Source organism: Pyxicephalus adspersus, chromosome 2, assembly GCF_032062135.1.
Source record: "Pyxicephalus adspersus chromosome 2, UCB_Pads_2.0, whole genome shotgun sequence".
Taxonomy (NCBI): Eukaryota; Metazoa; Chordata; class Amphibia; order Anura; family Pyxicephalidae; genus Pyxicephalus; species Pyxicephalus adspersus.
This window is the reverse complement of record NC_092859.1, coordinates 7,385,412-7,401,520: the sequence shown is the minus strand read 5'-3', so window position 1 is coordinate 7,401,520 and position 16,109 is coordinate 7,385,412. Positions and strand designations below refer to the sequence as shown.

Genomic DNA, 16,109 nt, shown 5'->3' with positions numbered 1-16,109 from the left:
GTGACATGACTATGGGCTTTGTACAGCGCTGTGTAATATGATGGCGCTATATAAATACTGTTTCATAATAATAATGCACTTTTTCAGTGAGCTGTGAGGCTGTAAACAAATGTCTATTTCACTTGATAATTGCGTTATTAGGAGTATGTATGTCTAGGAGTATATATTGTGCTGCTTTCGGTAAATATGATGGAGCTCTCGGTGAATATATCAGTGAATGTCTCTGTCTAGTAATCCTGTCACACTGCACATTGTGTGTCATACATTCTACTTCACGTGTCCCCTCACATCTCTGTTTCCCCGCCTAGCCGCCAGCCAATCAGCGCGCTGGGGGCGGGCGTCGGTAACTGGGACAACCAATCGTAGCGTGAGGAGGCGGGAGAGAGAGCAGTGCACTCACGTGGAGCCTGGAATGGTTGTGAGATGCTGATAAGGAAGTCACTGACACAGTAAGAGCTGAGACACTGACTGACCAGGAACTGAGAGACACTGACTGACAGAACACTGAGACCAGGGGGCCACTGAGAGCTGAAGCACTGCCTGGCTGAGACCAGATGGGCCCTGGCATTGAAAAAAAATTCTGCCAGGGTGACTGAAACTGAAATCTGTCACAGGCACTGAAAATACAAACCAGCCACTCAGTGACAAACACAGATCCTATAGTAAAGGGACCCCCAGATCTGAAGGGCGCCCCCCAGAGACATTGATAATAAATAGGCTCAGCACCGCCACCCTCTGACCCTTGGCCGTGGCACCTATGAATCCCGCACTGACATGGCCGCACTGTAGTTCTTTAGGCCTGTTTAGGAAGCGGCTGACCCCATAGAAGTACAATGTGAGGAGAACCTGTACAGGATCCTTCCATACACAGGAGATCTCCCCAAACCTTCCATAGAAGGAAGACTACACCGTGTAAGTAATTCTTTGTTGAAATATGTGACTGTCTGTAACTAGTTTTGCAGGTTGGCATTAGTCATACTTTCTGGATCTGCCGTGACACATGTATGTATATATGTATGTGGGATGTATGTCAACCGGTATCTGGCATGACATGTGTTCCCCCCCCCATATACGAGGGGGAGGTACATGTGTGCTCCATGCCACCCCCCTCAAATATAAAAGAAGGTGGTATAGGTATGTTCCCTAAGCCCCCTCCTACCCAAATACAAGAAAGAGGTGTATGCATGTACCTTACCCCCAATATACAAGAGGTAGGTATGCTCTTTCCCACCCCCCATCATATAAGAAGGTGGCATCTGTTTCTTACCCCCAGCATACGTGACGATGGTGCATGCATGAGCTATGCATGTTCAATATTCCCCCCGTACAAGAAGGTGGTGTCTGTATGTTTCTGCCCCCTGGCATGTAGGGGGTGCTAAATACATGTTGCTCCTTCCCCATTGTTTTGTTCTTACCCCTGCCGTACAAGAAGGGTGTGTGTGCAAGACCCTTACCCCACCAATACAAGAAGGGGGTGTATACAAATCCCTTACCCCACCATACAAGAAGGGGGTGTATACAAGTCCCTTACCCCCGCCCATACAAGAAGGGGGTGTATACATGTCCCTTACCCCTGCCCATACAAGAAGGGGGTGTATACAAATCCCTTACCCCCGCCATACAAGAAGGGGTGCATTAAGGTCCCTTACGCCCTGATTCCCGACTCCGCCCTCTTTAGTTCTCAGAGAGGGTTTGTCATGTGGAATCACATAATCCCTGTGTAGAAGCTGTGTCTGATTCTGGTTGCAAAAAATTATAAACAAATTAACAGGAAACAAATGGGAATTTTGTAATTTCAATGTTGGTGGGAGAGCATGTGTCGTTCACTGACTTTGTTCTCTGCTCTGCTTTGTTCTCTCTTACATTTTGCAGTAATAATAAAAAAGGAAAAATTGGTCTTACAACTCATTAAGGACTGCATGATATCAATAGTATTCAGACAGACCCTGTCTGGTAAGGTTGTAGTAAGTCAAAAAGCTGTGCAACTCATAAGCAAAGCTTTCCTATGAAAAAAAAAACAAATCTTGGGGTGATTGATTGAACTACCAATTAGATCTCAGATGAAGCAGCAGGGCGAAAAAGAGGAGGATTTCTTCTCTGCAATCATTCAGCTTGAGCTTCAGCTATTGAGCTCTGTGGACAGCGGACTTTTTCTATCATTGCAGAAAAGAATGGACAACTAAGAGCTCCACCTACTTTCCAGATATGAGAATTGAATATATACTTAGGCAGTATTACCTACCGGTATTTACTAGAAAAACGTGAATTAATTTAGGTATTGTAATGAACTATTTAATAAAAAATAAGTCCTATTCATAACAACGTACAAACTGTCCCAAAAGCATTTATATAACAGTGCATTAAAGAGACCCTGTTACCTTGCTTAATCGGGACCCTCCTACCCAGTTGTGTGCAGCTTCACAGCACTCCCTTTCCCCTCCTTTGGTCACATGACAAAATCCAGGGCTAGTGATTGGCCAGAAGCCCAAGCACTGTCATACTGCAGAAGGTCACATGCTTCCCCCGTACCTGGGTCATCACTGGGTAATTTGTGGCAGCTGCAACGGGATTGGCGGGGTCGGGGAGCGGTGTATGACTTGGTCTGGGCTTTAAAGAGGCCATGTCACTTTGACCGGAATAGCTGGGCAATTCCTGATTGGAAACCTCATGTTACCTAACAGTGCTCAACCCAGAAATTTTTTTAAGCCGGGTGGGAAGAAATTGTAGGTGGGTGGCAGCCCCTGTATTGTGACCAAACTCTTTAGTAACCACCCAAAAACAGCCGGGTGGGTGCTGAAAAGTGCCGGGTGGTGCACCCAGCTAAAAGGGCCTGGGGAGAACCCTGCCTAAACAGAGCGCTTACTTGCTGTCCCTCCCACCACCACTTTCCAACACCCAGAAACCCTATTAGTAAGGCCAGAAGGTTGTATGAAAGTCCTCAATTGCTTTGGAAATGTTGAATGCTTAAAAAGTCCTGGTGGCATCCGACCGACAGCCAGGGTTACAATTTGAAAGGAGGTGCATTTGAGACTGCAGAAAATTGGCCAATTCACCTTTCACTTACCCCCCCCCCCCCATTCCCCAAATCCAGCAAATCCAGCCCCGAGCTGTACGTTCTTCAGCATCTGTTGTCCCTCAGTCCTGTAACACCAAAGCTTCTCTGCTGCTTCTTGTTATATCATACCTCGTCCGATTATATAACGACACACTGACTCGGATAACACGGCCCTTCTCACTTAGTCATCCCCATGTTTCCCTGAATGTGGGGATTAACGACTGTCGGGAACCACCATCTGCATTCTAATATACCTTAGAAGAAATAATGACCTTTATCGCATTTCGGGTATTAAATAACTCAATTATAATAAAATGTAATAATATCTACAGCAATAAAACTACAGCTTTGTCTGAAGATGAAAATGAAGGACTTTGCTGTCTGTCGTACAGTGTCTTCAAAATGCCACCGAAACAGCCTTAGAAGTTGAATAAAGTTTAGTGATGCATCAAAAAGAGAGAGAAGAAATTACTCCGAATGGATTTGGGAAGCGGGCCCTTTAACCACCAATAAAAATTGGTATTTGGAGCCTGTGAATTATAACAATCGCTTGAAGAGATCCAGGCGGGGCAAGTTGTTGCCACCTACATTTTGTATAACTAGAAAGATGCCAGTTTTGCACCTGCCAGGTTACTCTTGGGTCTAGTTCAAACCTACGGTAAACTGCAGTGGTTTAATTTGCACTCAACTGCTCCCATTCATCTGTATGATTGGGAACTATGTGTTTCACGTGGTTGCATCAGTTTGCTGTCTGTCGTACAGTGTCTTCAAAATGCCACTGAAACAGCCTTGGAAGTTGTATAAAGATCAGTGATGCATCAAAAAGAGAGAGAAGAAATTGCTCCGAATGGATTTGGGAAGCGGGCCCTTTAACCACCAATATAAATAGGTCTTTGGAGCCTGTGAATTATACCGATCGCTTGATGAGATCCAGGTGGGGCAAGTTGTTGCCACCTACGTTTTGCACCTGCCAGGTTACTCTTGGGTCTCCTTCAGCCCTTCGGTAAACTACAGTGGTTTGATTTGCACTCAACTTCTCCCATTCATCTGTATGATTGGGAACTATTTGTTTCACGTGGTTGATTCAGTTTGGGTTATGGTTCCTGGACACAACATGTAGCTTCTTCCCACCTATTTTTAATAAATTGAATGGTCATGTGCCCCAACTGTGGTAAGCTGCAGCTTAATGTGGTCGCCTTGCGTTTCTTGACAGAGGCCTGGGGATGGCCCATAATCAATTTTCCTAAAGTCTACTGAACTTTTACGCACCATAAAGCATTTATCAGTTTCTGTGTGGTCTAAAAAATGGTCCTAGGAACCTATAGGACCTGAAAACCATGTGGTTTTGGAGCACACCCACAAAAACATGGAGACATGAAAACAACTGGGAAAAGAAAAGAAGAGGAGACGTTGGCAAGTCCTTATAGTGTAGTAATAATTTGAGTCAATTTGGTCAATTTAAGCTGGGTGGGAAGAAGATCTAGGCAGGCGGTACTCCTGTATTGTGAAAAGTGCTTGGTGGTGCACCGGCTAAAAGGGGCTAGGGAGAACACTGCATTAGTGTGAAGGGTTCTTGGGTATCGTCTTTGAGTGGTTGTGAACCACCAAGGGTAGGCAGTTGTAACCTTGAATATAGCTGTGTGAAAAAAAATCTCCAGCATAGGTGTTAGTGGTCACCCTGGATAATCAAGTCCTGGTCCTGGTTGCACTCCTGTGGCTTCAGGATTGTGGGATCAATACATAGTTGTTGGGCTCTCAAGGCCGTAAATGGCCGACCTTGGTAGAGACTCTGTATGTCAAGTGGTATCTAACATGTCTTTTCTTATCCTGATGAAGCAGCTCATGGCCATGAAACGTGTCGTCTGCATTATGTTTTATCATGTGGCTTGACATGCCCCTGGATACCTCTAGATGAGCCTTTCTTTTCCTTTTTAACACAGGGGAACCAAAAAAACTTTCAGGTCTTCAGGGTATGCTTTCTGTAATTACTAAATTCACAGGTCACTGGAAAAAAAGCCTCCTACATGGTTGGCCAGGGAGAAAAATGTCGCCCTTACAGATAGCCAAAAAGATCATTGCCGCCTAAACTGACCTGGAGGCAAAAATTGCTTATTGCTCAAAGAACCCTTCTGTAGGGACCCTGGTCTGGAAACATTGCTGTAGACATCAGAGACCTCTGACAAATTCTTCCATCAATGGGCCTATTTGTCCTACACCAATGGCCTAGTCTGTTTCTGGGCAAAAGTCCCCAGAATTCTTACTCCTTGCTCCTTCAATTAGGTCACTACCTCAGATTGGAGGCAGCATGGAGTATGGCGTCACCTCTAATATAATAAGGTTTACTTGGGAGATACCTAAACAGGGATCCTTCATACCCTTTGATTTGTATACTTTGCAGTCATGATGTGATATGTTTGTCCCCTGTCCTAAAATTTGGGACCATAAATATTTTTGGGGCTTTTTAGGCCTTACTGTTCCTTGTAGTGAGATTACCGATTATACCTTTTGAAATGTGCCAGCAAGTGCATGGAAATGACCTATTTCAATATCTTCATGACAAAATCAGGTCAGCATCCTGGCTTTTCTGAAATCCCCAGCGATATATAAAAAATTGACATGGAAATGTTTTTTTCCCTGTGGCCTTTTTGTGATCTTTCCATAATTTCATTCTTAATGTTGTTCATTTCAGTACAATTAGCGTCCTTTGTTTCTCTCAGTCCCTTCATATGTTCTTTGCCTGCTGACCTATTGAATGGCAGATCTCTCTGTGACGCACCGTTTTTTACCGTATAATATCCGCCCCCACGCGTGCCCGTGTGTTTTCCTTGTCAGCGCTTCACTCCCATTGGATGCCCTACTAACCTAGCTGACAGCCTGAGGCGAGGGAGATGGATAAGGAAGAAAATTTGGAGAGGAGAAACCAGACAGACAACAATGCAGTCCAATGTGCAATTCGGTCAATCACGCCCCTTGTGTTTAAAGCATCCAATCAGGAACTTACCCCGCCTACCATTATGAGGTCACTAAGGCATCCTGTCAATTAAGGTCATATCTTACAAAAAGTTGCAACTTTATTTGTTGAATTTTTTTATTTTGACATGATCGTAAATAGAGAAAACTTTTTTTTTTCTGTAAGCTGGGATTCATGCAGTCTGCCATTGTCTGAAGTTGAATTTTAGAAAATATTAAATTTGCCTGAAGCGTCAGTCATGCCCCTTGTGTTTAAAGCATCCAATCAGGAACTTACCCCGCCTACCATTATGAGGTCACTAAGGCTTCCTGTCAATTAAGGTCATAACTAACAAAAAGTTGTAACTTTATTTGTTTAATTTTTTAATTTTGACATGATTGTAAATCGAGAAAAAGTATTTCTTTTTCTGTAAGCTGGGATTCATGAAGTCTGCCGTTGTCTTAAGTTGAATTTTAGAAAAGATTAAATTTGCCTGAAGCGACTTGGCAATAGGTCAAAGACAAAAAATAACACGTACTGTATGTGCAATGCTATTATTCTTTTTTGCTGTCAGTAAAAGGCTCAAAGAGAACACATTCTGATCTAAATTAGGGTGAATTTTGAGTGGGGGTGTTTTTAAAGTAAATGTTGAAAGATTCACCTGATTATATAATTTGATGTAAAGTAAATGTACACTGACCAGAATATGAGTGAAAGCCCCAGAACAGTGGTTGACATAGCTATCAGTAGGCCCCTGTGCAGAATTGACTTGAAGCCCCCATTTTAAACTGACTTAGGATTCCTGTGGGGGCCCCTGTTGGCTAAGGAGGTCCCAGTGCCTTTATACAGTGGCACATTTTGCACCCCTGCCCCAGAGCCAACATCGATGCCAATCTCATTCTGAAGTCCCTAGGCTAATGGTGGAAGCTAAACGTATCCAAACCAATGAGACCATCCACAATTGGACCCATATCTAAATAGACAAAATGCTTGAGAATTAAGCTTTCTGAGGATGCCCAGTGGTCAACGGGCCATGACCTCATGGAATCACATGGAATCCAACTTTGTTACTGGTATCCCATGAGGCCTTGTGGTACATGGACAGCCTTGGGTAGGTTCACTCTCAAACTTTTTTTTCTAGGTATGGGTTCCACTGTGGATAGCTTCTTTGTTCTCTTAGGATAGTTTGGCTTCCACCATTGGTGCTGCCACCCCAAAATGAGATTGGCTTTAAAGTTGGCTCTGGGGCTTACTCTCATATTGGTAGATGCGTGGAACTAATTCTCTGCTATATTGGAGGTGTTGGGTTTATCTATTGACTTCATGTAAACCTCGAGCCAAGGAGAGTTTTTATGTTTGTATCTTACTCTTGGGAAGGAACTCCAGTCAATTTCATAGGTGTCTTCTCCTTTTACCGATTGGTCTTGGCCATAAAGACTACAACGTCAGCCTTGCCTAGACATCCGAAGTGCAAGACGGGTGAAGGTGATTTGGGGAGGGGGATTGGCCAACGCTAGTGGACTTTCCATTATAGTGGAAGGCAGGCTTTCATAGCTAGGCCATAGTCCCTCTCTTTTTCTATTGGTATTTGTAAATGCTTCCTTCTGTAGTTATATATAAATCCGAAAATGTGACCAGCAAGCCATTCATTCCACAAAAATCTCCCTATACCATTATACGCGCAATAAATGTAATATTGCATTCAGATTACATGAAAAAGCGTTTCAAAAGTGGTCGGAGTACTTCTGGGTTAGATCACCTAAGTGGCACTCCCATTCCAATTTAATTCCCCTTTCCGCCCCTACCAGAAGCTACATAAAATGGTCATTTACGAAGGGCAGTGGGGGGGAGAGTTATATCTTGGGTCAAAACCCTAGCATTGATGTCTCCTTTTTCTTTTTTTTTAGTCTGTTATATCCGTTGGTTTAATGCAAAAGATACCAGTTAATCCTGACATTCAGTGAGCTTGTAACTTCCTGAGCTGACATTGTAAGGCCTCCGCTACTATAAAGTCTCTAGGAGTCCAACCAGGCTTGTGTAGTTAACCTCCTACAGGAGACCTCCCAAGTACATTATGGAGATAATTGGTTGTTCTGTAGCACTAGCATGATTCTGGGAGGAGAAACTGCTGCTCCATAAATGCAGTAAGCATTGTCACTCTTTTACAGAAATTGTGTTACCGGCAAGATGACCAGGTAAAAATAAAGTAACAAAAACGTAAAAGGTATAAAACTAATTCAGTCGCCACATTGAGGTAGTGGTAAGCTGCAGCCTGTTATAGCTAGATATGTTTTTTAAACAGCAATTAGAAACCAGAAATTTTCATGGATTGTTTTTGTAGTGAGAATGAATTGTAATGAATTCTGATGTTCTATTTTCAAGGCTTCTATTTTCCATGGCTGGATGGTATAATACGACATTTCACATTTCAGTCTACGCACTCTGGCGCACATATGACAGAATGAGTCACACTGTCCCCCGCATTTGCCGTCACACAGAGAGTTGTGTATTCAGGGATACCCTCAAGAAATCCTGCTAATTACGGGATCCATGATATTGATAAGCTCGGATACTTCTGTGAGATAATTAAACATTGCTATAGTGCTTCAAAATCTGAAGTGTGGAGATACCAGGCATAATAAAACGGTACAAGTCAGTGATTTTTGCCCCATGGTCATGCTCATCTTGGGTGAAAATCTGACGTGTACAGTGGTCCTCCGACCTCGCATATCAATCCGCTGTGATCGGAAATGCATTTGAATGGAGGAAAACACAGCAGAGTGCCGCTCGCTTTTCACCTTCCCTCTCCATAGAACAGAGCGATACTGTGTGTACAGCTCTTGTTCAATGTCTGTATAGGGCTTTACATTCCCAGAAGTCCTTACTATGAGAAAACTTTTTAACAAAAATTAATAAAAGATTTAACAGGTCCCTAATCACAGCATCCTGGAGTCAAATGTTTCTATAAAAGGTGAGCTGCACCTCCTTATACCGTTGCTGGTTAACAGTTCTGTTCCACCTAGTACCTCTATCGGTGACTTACAGCCGACGTTCTTCCCAAATTGAAGCTTCCCTCTAGCAAATTCTAATTTAATACAGCACATTCTGTGGTAATGTGCAATACCTAAAGGTAACATACAGTTCTAGTCTCTTTGGTCAAGAACCCTGAGTCTTGGTCACGACCTAGGACAGCTTCTTGCTCCATATATTATGGGCCCAACCATTTCAGGTTGTCCATGTGCAATATCATTGCCCATTGACAAGTGAAGAAGAATGCCCATCTGGTGCTACTGGTTTGCTGTAGAGAAGTACGGAGGTGACTCCGCAAAAAGATGACTCGGTTGTTAAAGAGCTGTAACTTTCAGCTAGTTATAGCCACCAACTAATGAAAGAACCTCAAAGCCCACAACAAACATATGTGATGTTCTCTTGGACTCGTGGACCTATTATATCACATTATCATTGCAGTGCTTAAAACGGAACTCTGGATGTTTTGGATGGAGTGGAGAACAACTTGGTTATGTTTTCATGTGTTGCCATTGGGAAGGTCCACCCTCCAAGTTCACCACTGTCACCATAACAGAAACAGTAAAAAATAAAGATCATGGTTGTCACTGCAATAAGAACAGAGAGTTTGTATCCTAACAAAGACACCTCTTCGAGGACAGAGATGGTGATAAAACCTAGAACAATAATTTGTTTTGATTAGTTTTTTATTACTTTTTAAAGTGTATGATTTCAAACTATTTTATATATTATTTGTATATATGAAAAATATATATTTAATAGATAGGATGTTGTAGTTGTGCATTACATGCTGGGCTGTCAAATAGGAAAGCCCAGCATTAGCTCTGCACTCCTGCTAGGACTAGTCGGCAGTGATCTTGTAGAACAGGACCCAACTTGGTCGAATTACATTACTGCCTGGCTGATCTGTAACTCTGTTGTGTTGCTTCTACTGGATTCCTTAAACATGAAATTTTATTTTAACATGAAAATTTTCAGGCCTTATTGTTCACCTTTACTTGACAATTCGGGATGATCTGACTGCTGTTTCTTTTTTCAATATTTTATGTTCACCTGAATAATAATTTTATTGTTATTTGCAGTCTACATGTAATACCAAAAATATCAACACATAAAATATGTTTTCCAGTACTCAACTCTTGACTCAAAAAGATGCCAAACAAATTGAAAATCCATACAAATACCCCAAAACAGGAAGAGGGAGGGACTTTTCAGATTTGAATACCCATGAAACGCGTTGAGTTGAAAAACCAGTCAATACCATAGTTAACCTTTTCCATGGACTATTTTAAATTGTTTTGAATTTTTTAAAGAAATAAGGTATTAAAGTTTACTGGCATTTTATAGTTTATTAGTTAAATTGTGATTGGATCCTTAAAAACTCACTCTCTCTTCCCATTTCGGGGTATTTGTATGGATAAAGAAAATAAATGAAGATAATAAAAAGGATGAGGTCTGTTTATAAATTGAGAAATCTGAAATCCTGCAAACATTCTATGCGGGAGGATAAATTGCTGGCAATGAAAAAACATGAAGCTTAACATCAGATTCACTGCTTTATAAATAAATTATATAAAAATATTATATTATATTTAATACTTTGGTTGTATTTATTAAAAAAGAAAATGATCTAGTAACATATAAGCAACACAGCGATCGTAAACACACAAGTCGTTCTACCAAAGAATGATTGAAGAAGAATAAAGTGAATGTCCTGGAATGGCCAACCCTGACCTTAATCCCAATGAAATGTTGCTAAAAGACTTAAAGGAAGCAGTTCATATGAGGAAACCTACCAATATCCAAGAACTGAAAGCTGTTCTGTATGGAGAAATGAGTCAATCTGTCAGACTAATAAACAATTACTTCAAATGTTTAGTTGCAGTTATTGCTGCAGAAGTCACACCAAATACTGAGGACACGATTCTCTTACTTTTTTCACATGTAGAAATGTTTTTGGATCATTTTTTTTTTTCACTTTTTGACTAGATTTTCTTCATCGTATTTTAGGACTTGTTAGAAATTCAGATGACTGGAGTTGGAGCTCCCTCTATAATAATGTCATCCATTAAAGTTGCAGAACTGCAAGTAACAGAGAGGCGGGGCACCTAGAAAACAATAAACATTTTGCGGAAATTCAGGTCCGTCCGTATGCTTTGTAAAAAAGCTGCATCAGTGTCTAGTTGCCAATTCATTTGTATAAAGTGTATGCTTGTTTTGGCACAGACTATTGTCAAGGCGTTAGAAGAATATAGAGGAATATAACATTAAAGGGCTAAAAAAAGCCCAAACCCACTGCACGTATTACCTGCTAATATTAGATTATTATTAAGGTGAAATACTTACCTAATTCCTTGCTCCTTCATCAGTAGGTTCTCTTCTCTGCTATACCATGCCCTAAATTGTGGGCGGGCCCTCACAGTGCAGGACTGCTGCTCCTGCATTTTACAGGATGATAGTAGAGAGATGCAACCATTAGAGCAGGAAGAGGAAGAACTCACGAATAACAGGAGTGGAGCCTTTAGCTGAGGAATTAGTGTTCCCAGATTCTGCAGACAACAAACCTTAAAGAAATATGAAATGGTTGGGGTGAGAGAAGCCATTCTTTAAACTCAGAGACCATGTAGTAGGGCATAGGTTAACTTGTTTGAGATACAAAGCATATGGATTAGTGGATTTCAGTAAAGCCCAATGCCACAGGTGCAAATGATGGGAGTGTGCACTCAGGAGTAAGCTCTGCCCTAGAATTAGCAGCACTTCTGGAAGTCAGGTATGGGGAGCCACTAGTTAAATCATCTTGGCTCAATGCTTCAAACTGATTTATCTAATCCATTTAGTTAGTGTTAAGCCAAATCTTAGGCTAAGATGAAAGTCGTTCTAAAGGGTAAAGTTTCGGAGTTACTTTAGTGTTTTGTTAAATGTAAAGTGAGAGCTTGAGCTATTGAACTTTGTAAATGCCAGGCTTACTACAACAGGAAGTCAGGAATACTTAGCAATGTAAAATAAAGCCACCCATTGACTGTCTATAAAAATGTTACAATGTTTTATATTTACGTAGATTTTTTTAACCTATTTTAATGTACACATCTACCATACAATACCTTTATTTTACAGGCAGCCTATGTCTTTGATAAGTAATCACAATTTTCTAGGTACATTGTGCCTTTTTGTTTTAATACTTTACACCAACGTCAATATTTTCTATTCCTCTGCAGGGATAATCACCCAGTCATGGAAGAAACTGTAGTCTCTTGTGGTTTATGGTTTTCAGGCCGGCTTACTGCGTTAAATTAGTTGGCTGTGTCTGAATGCACAGGGTCTCTTTTACGTAATAAACCTATTTAAATGCTCTGAGCTTGTTGAGATTTGGGACCGCCAATAGTTCATAGCATCTTTTTGGAGAATTAGCCAGCTTTTGTCTTCACCACCGTGAGTTTCTTTCAATTTTTTGCCTTGTTCACAGCTGTGATGGCACAGGATAAACTGGATGAGTGTATAAATAGATCAGACATTTGTTCAGAAGTCAAAAAGATGAGCGGCCGCATTGGACGATGGCCACAACTCTTTTTATCTCTGCGTGAGCTTGTTGAGGAAAAACATTTGCAGTAGGTTTGTGAATGAAGTGTAAGCAAATGATTAAAACACCATCGGTACATTGTCACGAGTTAGCATTGTGGCCAGAGATGTGTGTTCTACTCATTAGTGACCTTTTTATGTCAGTTATTGCCAAGTACCATTGGGCTCTGCTTATGCTCTGGCAAAACTTGTGGTCAAAGAAAAAAAAGACATTGAGTGATTTATGGTTATTCCCTGCAGACCAAGACTAAAAGATGGCTAGTATCTCTGATATAAAGCTTTTTGGTCCTGATAAAGGTTCCATAAAGATGGTTGGTTCCAGTTTCATATATGATGATGGGTGGCAACAAAACAATTGGCTACCACCCTCATGTTTATTGAATAATTAGATTGTAATAAGTTTGAGATCAGAACCCAAAGAGGCCCACTTGGGACGGTGATTTTGCTGGTGGAGAATTCTATAACTACAAAGTAAACCATTTTTTTGGGTATTCAATGAAAGGCTTCATATTGCACACTGGTTGTATCTTGGAGGGTCTTGTCTTGGTTCTTCAGGTGCCTGAGCTTCATCAGTGCCCATATTCACATGGGTAGGTCATTTATGAGATGTTCTTGTTACATTTGAGCCCCTAACTTTGTTTGAGAACCTACACTTCTGGTCTACGCTCCAAATTGGCTTTTGTAGAATCATTTATTGCATACATTGGGATGAATTTCAATGGGTTTAGAGCTCAAACTCCTCCTAGCTTTTGGAGATCATCCAAGATAATCAGATGCACGGGAAATCAGCATTTTCTAGTACATCCTCTTTCTGCATTAGTTTTCTTGAAGTATTGGAGGATCAGCTTCTGAACTGGGCTTTCTTAATGTACTGGAGGTCAGGCTCTGTAGCCCATGTAGTGGTTATCCTTTTTAGGAAAAAGAAAGATCATCCTTCTGCTCCTTGAATAGGAAGATCAACCTCCTAGATGCGTGGAGAGTGGAACCTTCTTGTGATGTGATGTTGACCTTCTAGATGTATCGAGTGGTGAACCCTTTCGTTCATTGCAAAGTCAACCTCCTCGATGTATTGGGAGATGAACCTTCTGCATTGCGACGGGAGATGAACCTTCTCCTCCATTGTGAGGTCAACCTCCTCTGTGCGTCGGGAGAAGAACCTTCTCCTGCATTGCGAAATCAACCTCCTTGATGCGCCAAGAGAAGAACCTTCTTGTGCACTCTGAGGTCAACCTCCTAGATGAATTGGGAGACAAACCTTCTTGTGTGTTGTGAGGTCAACGTCCCAGATGCATCAGAAGAAGAACCTTCTTGTGTGTTGAGGTCAACCTCCTAGATGCATCAGGAGATGAACCTTCTCATCTCCTGAGTGATCAACTTCCTTGATGCATTGGAAGTGGAACCTTCTCGTGCATACCGAGGTCAACCTTCTAGATTGGTTGATAGAGGAACCTTCTCATGCACTGTGAGGTCAACCACCTAGATGAATTGGGAGACAAACCTTCTTGTGTGTTGTGAGGTAAACCTTCCAGATGCTTTGGGGGATGAACCCTCTCGTGCATTGCAAAGTCAACCTCCTCGATGCGTGGGAGGAAGAACTTTTTCGTGCATTGCGAGGACAACTTTCTTTCCCACAACTGCAAAAAACAAAAAAAACCTGCTTACCTTTAATACTGCAGGACAGTCCGATCCATCCGGAGGTCTGTTCCGTCGGGTCCCGTGTCGTCCCGGCATTCGTCCTCGTGCCGCCATCTTTGTCTCTTTTACCTGTTCTTCTTCCTACGTCACCCAACCCAGACGCAAGATCCGGTGACGTAGGTTGGAAAAAAACTTGCCGATCTCACTGCGCTTGCGTGAGATCGGGAAATTCAATTCCCCACGAAAATGCTCCATGAAGAGCCTCCCTGAATGCGTGAAGTAGGTATCCCAGAAAGCTTTGCACTTCATGGAGCTTTGCACATTTATTCTCGATCACCTAGGCGAAAGAGGGGACAATGCTACACTCTTTAAAAATAAAAAAAGAAGTGTTGCACAAAAAAAAAAAAAACAACAGAATTTTTACTTAACATAAAAGGGTTGTCTACCCTTCTATGTAAAGTGAAATTTCTGAGTTTAGGTACGCTTTAATATTGAATTCAAAGTGTACAGTCCAGCCTCCTGCTTGCATTAGGTATTTATTACTTACAGGCTGGTCAGGTGTTTGTACCGTAGAGTTTTGTAACCCTCTGAACTGGAGACCATGTGCTAATGATGTAAACCCATCTCATAGCAGAAGAAAAAAAAAAAGGTTTGGTATAGATACCACAGGTCTGCAATGAAGAATGCCAAAGTATCTCATTATCCACTGTCACACCGCCGTGCACACTTTTACATAATGGCCTTTATATAAGCCGCTATCATGACACCGTGGGCTGCATTGCCTTCTGCTCTCCTTTATGTAAGGCCTGATCAAGCTTTGTATTACCATACACCTGTGGGTGGACATTGTTCCTGCTTGATTATCCAGGGGTCTATGATGTCATCTGGGGGATCCCTGAGATTTTCCCCCTCCCCACAGTCTTTGCAGTCTCTCCCTTTTTTTATTCCCACAGTCTTTGCAGTCTCTCCCTTTTTTTTATTCCCATCTCTCTCTCTTTTTTTCCCAGCAGTGCAGTTTATTCTCTCCGGCAGTCTCTCTCACTCCTTTCTCCTTTCATTTGCTTTTCTGGAACACTATGTTCTTGGCACAGTCCCTGTCTGTCTCTTGCTGGGGTGTGTCTCTCTTCTCAGCAGATGTTGTTGGTTTGCATTGGGCGAAAAAAGAGTTAAAGGGAAAATTGCTTGTTATAAAAAATTGTATTAAAAAAAAAATTATAGAGAAAAATAAAACAAATGCTCTAGAAATCCCTGGAACTATTTCTAGATCCCTGTCTTCTCCCAGTCTGGCTTCTTAGGAAGCTAATATAAAGACAGATTTAAATGTTTATACTAACTGCATTTGAAAGCCAATTAATTTGTAAACAGGTTGAAGGGTTCCTTTTTTAAATTTCCCTGGAGTGCTGGTTTAAAACAAACCTGTGCCCAGGTTCTGCGCTCCCTAACATTGTCTGGACAGCCCCTTTATTACAATCCCCCATTCATCTCGGTGTCTATAAGTATTGCGAGGAAACTTGTTTTTAAAGTTTACAACACAGGCGCTGAGTTTTTGTTATGAGAATAGAAACATAATGCCTGACTTCTAGAGAATTGGTTGTGTTCTTTGAGAATAAATACCTGCACAGTACCAGCAGCTAGACAGTTTGAGGATGGCTTGTTTTATTTTACTGCTTAATAAAACATATATTTAAAAAGTTCCAGCTTCCGTTTAGTTTTGCACAGTTGTACTGGCTTCTCTGCTGCACAGAAATGGCTTACTCTGATTTGACTGCACACTGTGCATCAGAAGCTGCAGCAAGTCCGAGCCCGCCTTATTTCCTGGCTGGAGGATGTCCTGTATTATCTGGTGAAGGTGAAGGTCTTGAAGGT

General features: G+C 41.7%; 1 protein-coding gene across 2 annotated transcripts in view; it reads left to right on the top strand.

The window, feature by feature from the left end:
- Positions 1-468: 468 nt before the first annotated feature.
- The window catches only part of PER1 (period circadian regulator 1), a 45,492-nt gene continuing 29,851 nt past the window's right edge, over positions 469-16,109 (top strand). For both annotated transcript variants that reach the window (XM_072399368.1, XM_072399367.1), the window contains exon 1: positions 469-912. The gene's annotated coding sequence lies outside the window, so the exon portion shown is untranslated. The remainder of the gene's footprint in view (positions 913-16,109) is intronic.